General features: G+C 36.9%; 1 protein-coding gene across 3 annotated transcripts in view; it reads right to left on the reverse strand.

Moving 5' to 3' along the window:
- Ph4alphaefb (prolyl 4-hydroxylase subunit alpha-1) overlaps window positions 1-14,342 on the reverse strand; it is a 144,299-nt gene that overhangs the window by 69,128 nt on the left and 60,829 nt on the right. The window contains exon 1 of one of the 3 annotated variants that reach the window (XM_070300486.1): window positions 9,180-9,200. The exons of the other annotated variants lie outside the window; for them this stretch is intronic. The gene's annotated coding sequence lies outside the window, so the exon portion shown is untranslated. Of the gene's footprint in view, window positions 1-9,179; window positions 9,201-14,342 lie in introns of those variants that run through there. 3 annotated transcript variants of the gene reach the window in all.

The following is a 14,342-nucleotide window of genomic DNA, read 5'->3' on the forward strand; positions in this document are numbered from 1 at the left end:
GTAACGCGTTACCGTTAATACCGTTACTTAGACTTAGAAAGTAACGATTCGTTACGTTTTTCGTTACGTTTTTGTTTTTAATAATACTAAAATAAGCTATTAGATTATAAAATTATTTAATAATCAATATTAAATGTAATAATCTATGTTACAATTAAAAACTCTAAAGCGTTTTTTATATTAAACTTATTTAATGATTCTAATTTTGTTTATATTAATATCTTTACTTTTTAATTTACTTATCTTTATAGGAATTTAAATTGTAATTTAAAAATTCCAATTTCGTCGAAAATTTTTATCGAACATTCTTTTTAAATATCGATAAGAGAAATATTGATATTATTAAGAGTGTATTCCAATATTCGCTATTAGTATCGTAAAATCTATAATTTATACGTTACTATAGACAGTTCAGTACTGGCAGTGACTATTAGAATGCAGCCTATGATAGAAGACTACGAAATATTTTTCAAAAAAATACATCTATTCAATAGACATAAGATAATAAGGAATCAAAAAATAACGATAAAAGTAACGGCTAATTCGTTATCGTTACTGTAAAAATGTAACGACGTTACCGTTACCGTTGCAAATAGAAAAAGATAACGATCCTTACCGAAAAAACATAACTGTAACGATAACGACGTTACAAGTAACGCGTTACTTCCCAACTCTGAAGACAATAGACAAATTTAAAAATAGAATGTGTTATTTCTTTAAGTAAAATTATTTTTCTTCCATTTTGATACGATTGCAATTCTTGTGTAGTTAAAAATAATATCTCGATATTAGAGAGATATATCTCCAGTAGTTAAAATTCAATTTAAGATCCTTTTATTGTTAGGACGAAAAGAGCGATCCATATCTATTTTACCGAACTGTAATATATTAAAAGTTTCTATAGAGATTGAATTGGATTGAAACGAGGAGACAAGGCGCGTAATTTCGCAACTTGGATATAAGTGAACGAATATATAACATGTACATTTCCCCATACATGTATCTCTACTCGTAAAAACACTCATTTTCTTCTAGTCGTACAATGACATCGATTGTTTTTCTACATATATATATATATATAAATTTATTCGCCTATCGCTTTTGTACGTTCGGTATGCAGATTTTACATCGCGCCCTCACAAACCCGCCGGTACAATTTCGCAGTGGCTTAGTAATTTCGATTTAGGTTTCTCGATAAAGGATAGCAGGACTGAGGCTGAGGTGAAACTCCAGTACGCGGCTTTCGATTTAGACCGTACCGCCACGTCAGTTTCGAACTCTGATCGCTGTTACCGTTCGTTAACCTTTAAGCGATGTGGAATACGGCAATTTCAAACTGCATCGAGAGAATATTAAATTTTTTTATATAAAAAAAAAAGAATTTACAATCCTCAAGATTTTATCTCGCGCCAATTGCTTCAAGTCTTTTGTTTGTTTTTTTTTCCCAAAAAATATATAATTTTCTTTAAAGGATTACAAGAGACAAGGATCGTTAATCTTGTAATGTCCGTGTGTGATGGAATTTAAAAATATAAAATAAATAATTAATAAATTTGATTCTCAACATTACGAGCAATGTGTCATAATCAACGTATCGATTTGACAGACTTTTCAGAAGAAGGATACGCGATAATTTCACGATTAGATTAGTCGGCGAGCTGGCACTTTCGGCACCCTGGACCGCGAAATTTCGCGCATCGTCATCGTTGATGAAGCGGCCGCGCAGAGGTATGATGAATTAGCTCCCGTCAGAGCTTGTAACCGCAACGGTTCGGGGACGGCGGCGGCGGTAACAAGACGAAGCAATGCACGTTCGAAAGCACGTGGATGCCCGTAACGAGAGCGTTCATAACCGAAACATAACCGCCGATAAATATCCAGTCGATATCTCTCTCTCTCTCTCTCTCTCTCTCTCTCACGATTCGCCCGCTCTTGTCGCGATTGCTCGCACGATACGCTAACGATAACGCCGAATCCGTTGAGGGAGGCGAGAGGCGAAAGGACGGGAGGGGAGGGCGAAAACCGCGAGATATCACGTCGATAATCCGCCGGCAGACAGTTATAAGCGCGCACCGCGGCGCGCTTTCTACCCTTTAACGATTTCGAGGAGCGATTTCGGGGCAAAGCTATAGATAGAGGCGCACACGTATTCGCGCGAAATGCAGAAATCCCCGAGCTAAACGACCCTAATTTCGTCGAGTACGGGCTGTAATAGCCCGTAGCACCTATTGCGGTGCGATCGGAAAGGCGAATGAATAGGCCGATTGTCGGATAGAACGCTCGAGAGAATGTACCGAGAAATGGCTCCAAAATTCTTGAAAAATCCAGTCTTACGCGTAATATTACACACACATACATATCTTTTTCCATATACAATATCTTGAAGAGTAACGAAAGATAGAAATATGAAAATTACGCATTAATCCAACGTGATTGAGGATTCTTTGTCCGCGCAACGATAATCGGTCGTTTGTGAGTAAATTTTAAGTATTTCCCCTCGACATACATACATCCTGTGAACCGCGCATGAACGTTCCCTCTCTCGCAAACGTAGTGGCGTTTAAATATTAAAAGCGGAAAGAGATGCACGGGCTTTCATGAAACAGGAAGGAACGAACGTACGAACCGGCGGCTAGTGTAAAGGCGCGGTAGGGTGGATAGATTAAGTTCGAGGGATCTAAGAGCTAACGCACTCTCGGCGCGTATGTGTCGCGATTTCGCCAGGATCAAATTCCGTGTCGAGGATAGCTTTAGCCCGCGCGATACGCGAGTCCCTTCTTGGAGAGCCCTCCGAAACGAGACATGGAACATCAAGGATGCTGGGAATTCCATCGAAAGACGCGGAAGGCGAACGCCACGTTTCAAACCACGTCCGACGAGAGCTCGCGGCGCGTCTCGTCTTCTCTCTCGTCTCGTCTCGTTTCATCCCGTCTCATCTCATCTCATCTCATCTCATCTCATCTCATCTCATCTCATCTCATCTCATCTCATCTCATCTCATCTCATCTCATCTCATCTCATCTCATCTCATCTCATCTCCCTAACTCTACGCATTCGCGCCTTTGCATGCGCGAGTACATGCGTTCTCTCTCTCTCTCTTCCTCTTTCTCTGAAAAGATCGCTACTTAAACTATCTCAAAGATCTATCGCTAAGATGTCAAAATCGTACCTATCATTCACTATGAATAAACATCAGGATATAATCGCGATTTTATTTACGCGAGAATAAATTTATATCGAGCGCTATAAACGCATAAAACAAATATTCTTTTTGTCATTAAATAGCTTAAAACAATCCAATTTCATTTTCTACATAAAAAACTTCACATTACGCATCTTATTCATTTTATTCCCACCTTTTCTTCCATTTCATTTGCCCGTATAAATTTTATATTTTGTAAAATATCTATTTCAAATTTCTGTTGCCAAAGTATATTTTAAAAGATGTTGCGACCTTAAAAAATGTATCATTTATAAACTTGATCTACGTTTGCATCTTTGCATGTTCATTTCAAATTTTTATGAAAGCGAAAGGAGGCGCACGTGACAAAAATCATAATAAACAAACTCGTTATTTTATTCGGATCGTACGAAAGTGCAGCTCAATGTAGACGCCATCGTCAGAACTCTCAATTTTTATTCAAACCGAATGAACGCGCGCGACGTATCGTATTTATTTGCGTATAAATGTTGCGGATCGCGTTGGCAAAGTATCGATTTTTCACGCTGCATATATGAAAACTGTATGCATAGGCGTGCGCTTCCAACGTCGATACGTGAAATTTGCGACGCGCGTCTTTAGACGTAGAACCGCCGAGTGTATGGTATAACGATAACGTATAACGTCGCATGTGCGGTTGACAGTAGCGAACCATTTTCATGACGGTACATACGTTATCGCCTTTGCGGTCCGAATTCCCAAAGTCTCAAGTCACGCTACACGATCTGCCTTTGAGCGTAACGTGCATCGCCTGTAGCTCCGTCGCTCCGAACGCAATGTGACGGCATCTCGCTGTATATGACCATTTGCGCCTGTCGGAAATCCTTATCTCGATCCGTATATACATATATTTCTTTAAATTCGCCGCAAATGCAGCGCGATATATTGTAAAAATTATTAAATGGAAAAAGTGTGTGTGTGCGCGCGCGCGCGCGCGTATGTAACGAAGAAATGAATTGATATAATTTTGAAATCAAAATCTGCGACTCCAAAGTACAATATAATTGAAAATTTCTACACTTTGTAAACTAAATTTCTATTTATCCATTTTAATTCACTGTCTATTCCTCGCCGACATCTACCTCGCATCGATTAATATTAGCGAGACGTCGCGAGATTTCGTCAAAATTTTCACATTTTCATAGATTCAGTTAAATTGTGTCCTTTACGCAAACTAAAAAACAAGAGAGAAGACAAGGATGGCGAGAGACTAGCGGCACACACTCGCCGCTTAATTTCCGTTTTAAATGCGCAACACAAGTCGCAAGTCAAACGACCCGGGATGGGGATGAAGAACTGAAATCGAAGCGAGTGCGACGAAAAACACGATATTTCGTTTCACGTTTATAATGAAGGACGAAATATCTACGCGAGTTCTCCCCCTATATAAGTTGTAAGATGTTCCATACATAGCGCATCTTATTATTAGATACTTTCTTATACATAATGTTGATTATCCGACTATAAATTTAAAATTAACTAAAATTAATAAAAATTAATTAAAATTATTTAGTACCACTACGAAAAGTGATAAATATTTTCGTATAAATGATCTTATAAAAAATGCTTATATTTTTATCTATGTATATACATATATTGTATGTCGTCAGTCGGTCAAAAATCTATCGAAATATAAAACGACTCAATCTCGCACCGCATCCGTCAGTATTACTATAGTTATACGCAATACTTTAAAACAAGTTGTACGAAAACAATCGAAACAAAAACAGCTACGTTTCTAGGGAAAGAAATAATAATTGGTTGAATACACCGAAAAGTTTGTCAGCATCAAATAACGTAAAATTTTTCGCGCTGACGCAGCGGAAAAGCGGAATTGTACGGAGATTAACACATATTGCCCTTCGATGGGCAAATGCAATAAAACCGCAACAAAAAAATAAAAAAAGGTTTTTTTTTTTTTTTTTTTTTTTTTTTTTTTTTTTTTTTTTTTAAGCTAATCGCACCCTGGCTACGATTTCTTCCCCGATTGCACCAGTCCAATTGTCGCTGCCATTCAGCTGTACTCTTTTTTTCCCCCATCGTTCTATGATCGAAACGTGACGGGGAAAAAAAAAACCTTTTTCCACGTGGTTCGGGCAAACGCAGTCGACCTCTAGTCTCGGGATGCCTATGCCAATCGTTATTTACGAGTGACCAATACAATAATGACGTGCTTAAAATTTCCCGTTGCACAAAGCCAGCTGCAGCGTGTTTTACTTTTGACAATGAGAGGAACGCGCGGACGTTTACGATAATGAAACGTTATACCGATCCTTGAAAAAAACATACATATGTTGACGCATTCTTTGGAAAAAAAAAACGTTAAAAAAAATGTAATTAGTTGATAACTTCTATATGAGCATTGATAATGTAATAATAATTGTATATTTAAAGTATTTAAATTTGACAAAAGTTTTGTTAACAGCGTTGAAAAAAGATTCTGTCAATCTATGATTATATTTTACATAAAACGCTAAAATGCCTATGTTGGAATGGAAAAGAGCGTGTTCCGACTCCTGTGATCAAAGGTTTATTACAATAATCACAAAGAGAGCCGAGTGCGTATCACGCATGCAATTCCGCATTCAAGGGAAATGCGTGCAAGCTCTTCGTCACGAAGAAACGATTTTATGGAGAGAAATTAGCTCGTAACAGGAAATTCTAGCATTTTAATTCCGATCGATATTCGCGCATGAATCGCCTATACGGCACGACAAAATTTGCCCGAAAAAAAATTTTCCAATAGTCGAGTAACGTTTTAACAATTTTCCAAAAGACACTTTGTAGCTGACATTTATAAAAGAAAAATATATATAGCATTCTTTGAAAGAGTTCAAATTCTTTTTGTCCGTACATTTTATTAATTATTACCACAAAATCAGCCGATTTTATTTAAATTACGATTTTATAATCAATTAATTAAATAATACTTTCCTATTTCTATCGACATTTCAGTTTTGTCATTATAAATCGTACCATGATTAAGCTTATTTTTTCTATTAAGTTTACCTTTCCTATTTCAAAGTGTAATATCACTTTAGCAAAATTTATTCTCTTACAAATACAAAGTAGCATATTGCGGTGAATGAGAACTTTCACAACCCTCCATTACGAGATGTAAGAAGGAAATTGTGCTATTGTGAAAATTGTACGACCGAGCGTCCGCGGGCAAAGCAAAAGATGCTTGCGAGATGCAAACCGAACGCCCGTTATCTGTATCGTGCGTGACGGGCCCCTTCTTTCCGGCTCTAACATTTCGCGATATTCGCAAACGCGAGTGCGCACTCGACAATGTGTAACGAACGCGAAGAAACGGAAACAACGGGGGGAGCGACACGTGCTGGAAACGCAGGTTTCTGGTGAGAAGAAAGGCTGAGCAAAGAAGGAAAGAATGTGGATGGGCAACGCGTAAGAAAGAGAAAAATAAGAAATAAAATGGCAAATAGTAAACATGAACGAGGAATAAGGGGCGGTAAACGCGTAGAGAGAATTCAGTGGCTCGTTTCGACTATCATCGAGTTGAAAACATAAAAGAGAATGATTTTAAACCGTATCGAATGACTTTTAGCGTATTACGAAATTTTAAACGCCATTCTCGGCGAATTGCCCGAAATAATTTACTATCTACGAGCGCGCAAAATCGTTTTTTCTCTCTTTCTCTCTCTCTCTCCTTTTGTGAGGAAAAATCCATCCCCTCGCAAAATCTCTGCATATACATTAGTTATACTCGTATACGTATAGGTATCTCGCATCGCGCGGAAAAGACGATGCGCAAAAAATATTAAGATAGAAATAGAACGAATGTGAAAGACAAAATTTGTGTCAGATTTGACGAAAAAATCTACATATAGTCTTACGTTTTGCAAAACTTGGATTTAAAATTATTCGCGATAAATTTAACGTTAACACACACGTTAAATATATCGAAAATATTTTAGTTAGCTCCAAAATGTGAAAATATCATAACTCGTAAGTGTCGCCGTTGGAAAATGCCGTTCCAAAAAGTGAGTAAAATAAAAGTTTTGGCGCATTCGATACATGTTTTATATATATATATATATATATATATATATTTTTTTTTTTTTTTTTTTTTTTTTTTTTTTGCGGTAGAGAAGAGTTGTGTGTGAGAAAGCAACATTCTTTATATTCTCACATCCATCTAGAAGTGATATAACGGCCCATAACAGCGGTGCCTATCGTGTATGTCAAAACTACTTCCTACAAATTGATCGTTTCAATTATTTTTACAACTAGGACATTTTACGAGACGAGTGACATTTTCTCGTTGCGTCAAAACGACAGTTATAAACATGGAATTTTTTTTTTTTTCCTCAAAGTCATACGAGATTTAAAAAAGAAAATATTACAAAATATTGAACAAATGAAAAAGTTAACGCGGATAACAAAATTCAAAAAGTTACACCAAACTTAAAACATCACTTTTAAGTAGATCCATATTGTAAAACTTTGATAGAGACATCAATTTGTTACTACTATAAGTAATTTGGACGCAAATGTAAATTAATTCCACAAAGATAAAAAACCACAACTTTCAAACTTTTAAATAATAAGATGAGAAACTCTCTGAGAATCTGCGAGCTAAATGTGTTATAGCATATTAGACACTAGATATGTTTGCAATATGCTTTGAATGAAGCAAGAACAAGTCTCAAGCTTTGTTTTAATATTCTAAAATTAAAATAATATGTTAAATAATATTTTAAATATTTCAATATACATATATGTATACGCGACGATTAAAATTAAAAGTTGACAACTATACCTTGTCGTATTTCATTAAATTTTATAGCCGATAGACTAAGAGCAATCTATTTATAGAGACATGTAACGCACGACTTACACAACTGCACGTAAACTGCAGAATCGTTTTCGTTCAAGGTCGATTATCCGATCGGATAATCCAACGATTCGTATCAAACGCGATGTAAAGCGTGTTATTGTAACGTAACGAAGAGAAGGAGGCAACGAGGTCTGTACTTGCGTCCGTTAGTTATTACAGTGTTATCGCACAATGGGTATTACCCGGCGAACGAGCGTCGTGACCGCGAATACAAACGCGGCACGTTATAAAAGCTGTCTTCGTATTCTCGTTCAGTCCATCGTAAAGCGCGTACATCGGTTTTCTTCGAGATATTTCTCAATCGCGGTATAAAGATTTTCGAACAAATGGTAAAAAAAAAAAAAAAGAAAACGGCCAGTGTCCGTGGCTGAACGCCGCGGTGAATACGGGCGACATATATATGGCGCGTTACGTCATTTCCATGTAGTATGATGAACAATTTGTCATTTGTTAAATTCGTTAATCGGAATTGCTTTATAAATCTTATCCTCAACCCGATCAATCTCATCTTTTTCTCTCTCTGTCTCTCTCGATAATTATGCAAAAATGCAGTGACTCTTCGAGAGAATCATCCTGAATGTAAATATTTACGCAATCTACTTTTTACAATAAGTTTTTTAATCGAAATTGTTTTAATCCATGTACAATACATTAGCGAAAATGGTACGCATATACCATAGAGCTTGAAATAGCCGCGAGATATTGAAATATTTTCGAGGCAATAATGCTTGTTGTAATTTACCGCTCGTATTATCTAAAAGTCCTACATTGTTTAATAACGAAATTTACGATATTAATTGTAACGCCAGCAATATCTACCTACATTATGCTTTATGATTATTCATAAGCAGCATCGAATTTCGAATATGGATTTTCTAATTGTCGATAACATTGTTAACGACATTACATGCTCTAACATTTATTTATTTTTCGAGAAGGTTACTTGAAATTTTGTTCGAGAACAATGTCAAACCGGCTAATATATCTCGAGGTGCAAAATAATGTTTTGCGTCAGCCGACGTGATTTCACGCGCGCGTCACAAATGTAAACAAATATTCCATATTCCACGTGTATCCGAGGAAAAATATTATACATACTCGTTCGTTGAATTTTTGCCCGACGCCGATAATCACTCGTTCTGGCAGAAAAAAAATCTTCAAGAATCTGAGGAATCCGCCGCGCGAAACGATAACGATGGCGATGATGAAACGTGAAGGCGGTCACAGAGAATCGCGCGTTATTAACTTTGAATTCATGACACACGCACAATAGTTCACAACAGACAGATGCACATCGAGCGACACTCACGCCGGCTTACGTGACAAACTTCAATTGACTCTAACCTCAATGTCGATTAACCACCGTCCGTCGGTTCTTCCCACTGTCTTATCAATGCCGAAAATCAATCTCGAAATAGACGCAAAAGCAGTTACTTGTCTAGTAATTATATCCCGACGTTTAATTCGAGAATTTGGATGCGCGAGTTTCTAACTGACTCGTGCAAACCACCACGATCACGACCACGAACCACGAACTCCGGTAACGAACTAACGCGGAACGGACGGATGCTGCCAATGCGATGCCAGCCAGCCAGCGAGCCAGCCAGCCGCCAGTGATGCCGCGCGCTCTCTTTCCTCCCCACTCCCCATTCCCTGACTCCTTCCACCACTTTATCGCTACGCCGCAAGCGCCGGCTCTCCCGCGCTCCGTCCTTGCGCCTTGCGCGAGTCGCGGGCGTCGCGGCATCGTGCGCCGTATGTTGTCTCGTTTGGTTGAGTGAATGAGTGAGTGAGATAGAGACAGAGAGAGAGAAAACTTTACGCTAGGCCGTTTCTCTCGTTCCCTCTGTCGTTGCAGATCTTCTCTATACATATGTATGTATATTATCTATACATATGTGTTTCTTCTCCCTTCCTCTTTCCTATACCGCCATTCCTCCGTCTCTCTCTCTCTCTCTCTCTCTCTCTCTCTCTCTCTCTCTCTCTCTCTCTCTCTCTCTCTCTGTCTCTTTTTCTCCATCAACCCATGATATTCCACGCGGGATGCACACTCCAATTCGTTCGCTTTCATTAACTACACTTCGACACTGATAAAATGGATGTGTCGATAATTGAGAGGTTTGGAATGGAAAGTATAGAGTGTATTAATTATACTATTTTATTTTTCACTTTCCACTTTGTGTTGTTTGTTTGTCTTTGCGCGCAACTATTTTTTTTAAATTGTTTTTATACGCATGCTATTTTTACAATGTGGACTTTCCGACGCGTGTGCGCAGTTGAAAAAATTTAAAATAAAATATCAGATTTTTCTCCATTTAAGAAGAAGTTTATCGATATGTTTTTATCATATATCTTAATTATCTCGTTATATATGTCGGCGTTTCGATTGTAGATATAAATATTCGTATTCGCTTATAAACACAATTTATTTTAAATGTTTATTTGTGTGCTAAAAAAACGCCGTGATTAAAAGATGCGATTAAAGATAACTAAATAATTTTCAAAAGCAATATTATAAACGAGATTTTTAAAAAAATATTAAATACGCTATCGCATTAATTCGGAGCGCCGACATATTGCGCGGTGTATTCGCGTTATGCTCTCTTTCTCTCTTCTTCCTATAAAATTCAAGCATGCGTTCACTTCGTCTCAAATGAGGAAAGTGCAAGCCAGTGCGGCGAAAATAAACGAGCAGAAACCCATCGGTTTATATGATGGCCAAAAGTCGGAGATAAATGACCCACGGCACTAAAGTTTGAAGCACCCTATACATATACTCTCCCTCTCTCTCTTTCTCTCTCTCTCATAATACACGCATCCGCTTCTTGCATTTGCTTCTTGATGTGCTTCTCCATTTATGTTAACATTCTGGTTTACTCTTTCGTCTCGACGAATCTCTATCTCCCTCTCTTTCTCCTCTTTGCGAACTGACTAGTATCTTTTACAATGTAGAGAGACGAGTTGGCATACGTGATGCATTCGCGTTGTACGAGTATGTCGAGAGACCTTTGCGTCATCACGCCTATAAAGTACCTACAAATGCGTTTAAGGTCGGGCGTATTAATTGTATATAGGAAAAAACGCGTGACACTAGCGGGATTAATATTATTCTATGAGAAAAAATCGTCAAAAATGTATAATTATAATTACAACTGAAAATTTCGATAGCATTTCGTATATTTTATACTTTGTTCTTTTTTTCAAAATAAACTCTCTTCCTCGTACACTGTCTTTCTACAACTTTTATATATTCTAAAGTAATTCGAAACTCTTCACTCGCGTTTAATTATGTTTTCTAAATTCATATAATTATACTTGGTCGTATATTTTATATAAATTACAAAATATAAAATTTTAATACTAATTTTGACTTCAAGGTGATCGCGTGAATTGATGTTTTTTTTTTTATGAATACGTTAAAAAACAATATGTGTCAACCTTTTTTATTGATTTCATCTACGGATTATTCGCGATTGAAAAATCACTTGGCTACTAATTTTCTTCCAGAGACTACTCACGTATATTTATGAACAACGAGATGGTAGCTGCGAGAACAAACATCTCGCACGCAGATTAAATTGAGTGGAATCCCGTCCATCGATTCGTAAATCGAAATGCATTCTTAAAATCGTTCGTACGTTCTCGTAAAACCCGCGTGCGGTTGCCTATATTGCGATATTCTTATCATGACTGGTAGACTTTAAAGGAACAGTCGGACAAGAGAGAGCTATTGGAACGTACCTACTTCTCTTCCGCGAAACTTTAATTTCTCACGACTTTGCGAAAGTCTCGTCGGTCCTTGCTACGTCTACGATCGAGTGTATGCAGTCGTACCGAAAACTTTTTTTACAGCGACGTTTGCATAGCGTCTGTAAATGTCTGTCTACGAGAACGCGAGTCATATTAATATTATCTCTCAAGGGTTGATTATTTTGACATATATTTTCTATATATGATCGTTGAAAAAGTACACACAGAAAGAAGAATAAAAATAGATTATTACCAAATATTCATCTAAATAAAATTTATATTTCCTATATACAATATATACAATACATACATACATATATACAAACATACATACAAACAAACACACACACACACACACACACACATATATATATATATATATATATATATATATATATAGAGAGAGAGAGAGAGAGAGAGAGAGAGAGAGAGAGAGAGAGAGAGAGAATTAATATGGATACGATCACATTGATCAATTTGGTCCATCAGTTTAACGTTTCATTAAAATGATATGAATATAATGGAGCGGCAAATGTATAAAAACGTTTTTCAACTAAAATTTTCGAAGCGAATGGCTAAAAAACTATTCAAACGGAAGAATAATATAATAAATATACAATGAGACAAAACATGGGTTTTAAAGCGAGCATTTAAATCAAAGCATTCATCTCTATTTTTATTCGCATTCATTAAATAACGGCGATCAAAACTCGAATTATTCACCGTAAAATTAAAAAAAAAAAAAACAATGGATTTAGAACTATGGTACACAGTTTTTACATATGGTATGTAAAAAAAATACAATCTAAACTCGATCCACCGTAATCGAATGATTTTGCTCCGATTCGATGAATCGATGGTCGTCGAGATTTACCCGTCTTTCAATCTGTTGAATTAATGACATTTGCTTTGACGATTACCGTATATTCGATCGTTTACTTTTACTATCATTTATTAATCACCGTTAAGTCTCCCTCTCGACTCATTGCGTTTACCCCAATTTGCATTATTATTTCCCGTCTCACTTTTTTAGATTCTCGCCGTTGACGATTATAGATTACGAGCGATAAATTAAAGCTCGGCTTAATTACGAGCTTGCGTGTTATACCGAATCGTGCGAATGTTGCAGGGGGCATGTGTTAAGGGCGCGGAGAAATGTACAAAGAGGAAAAGGGAGAAGAAGGAGAAAATAGCAACCGCCTATGTTGAAACGCTGTTCGCACAATTTTTTTCTCTCTCATCTAGCTGGATTAATGCGTAAACCGAGCACACCTCATGAAGAAACGGCGGCCTGTGCCGCGTGACAAATAGTCGTCGGACGCGAGTTGATTCGAGTACCGCCCTTTTTTCTCCTCTTCTACTTTTTTCTCCTGTTTTGTATCGCAACCCTCGCTGCCGCATAACGTAACGCTTTAACGAATAAGCGAGAGACAGAGAGAGAGAGAGAGAGAGAGAGAGAGAGAGAGAGAGAGAGAAACGAGATTTCGCGACAAGGAAACAGCCGCTTATTACCAGCAGCGACTAATCTGGATGCTTATCCGACTGAAAAATCACTCTCAAGCTCGAGCTTCTTTCTCGTGAGTTTCCTGTTTTTCATAACTTCTTCATTGTCACCGATTAAATCTTGGCACTCGAAATTAGGCCTGCGCTCTTTTTAATCCTATTTAGTATCTATTTTGTATATCGCTTTATGTACTCAAAACGTGATAAAGAGAAGAATTAGGCATATTAAATAAGAGGAAAATATGAATATGATCACTTTTTTTAGGCAAAAAAAAAGCGGAAATGGAAAGTGTAAATAAAATGATCAAATTTAATTTCTGATAGTTTAAAAAAAAAATCGCCACTTAAACATTTACCAAAATGAAAGATTAATATGCCGGGATAGATATATTGTATCGAAATAAACGGAGACGCGTGAATCTTTCAACAAGAGTTATATTCTTCGCATTAGAACATCGCTAAATATCATTCGCGGTTAGTGACGTGGATATGACGCGATAGACACATACGCGAGGAGTGCATCGACCCCGAGGATAAATCGAGAACGGCGGGATGAGTGGCTGAATAATTTCTGGCTGTCTCGAAGACATTGTTGGCAGCGTGCGCTCATGAAAAATGCACAACGATATCGTTGCGTCATTGTCGAATGAGAACCCACGTCGGTCAAAATAATACAAAAGAAAAGAGGTCAACATCGTAGTTTTTTTTTCTTTTAAATTTTTTAACTGGATTATTTGTATCCTTGATTGAATATCTCTTTCAATTCTTTTCTTTAACAATTCATGAATTTACTCTTCCATGTTGCATTCATCGAACGTTGCATGCATGGAAAAAAGTTAATCGATAATTTATAATTTGTTGAAAATTTATTTTGAGGGAGAGAGAAAGAGAAAGAACATGTAAAAATTAATATGTAAAAAACATTGCAGAATCACTGCAATACTTTGTTTAAAAAATATATATGTATTTTTTATACAAAAATAGTATTTCAAGTAAAAAATAAAAATA

This window comes from Polyergus mexicanus, unplaced genomic scaffold, assembly GCF_030449975.1.
Source record: "Polyergus mexicanus isolate NDT 795.1 unplaced genomic scaffold, iyPolMexi1.0 SCAF_8, whole genome shotgun sequence".
NCBI lineage: Eukaryota > Metazoa > Arthropoda > Insecta > Hymenoptera > Formicidae > Polyergus > Polyergus mexicanus.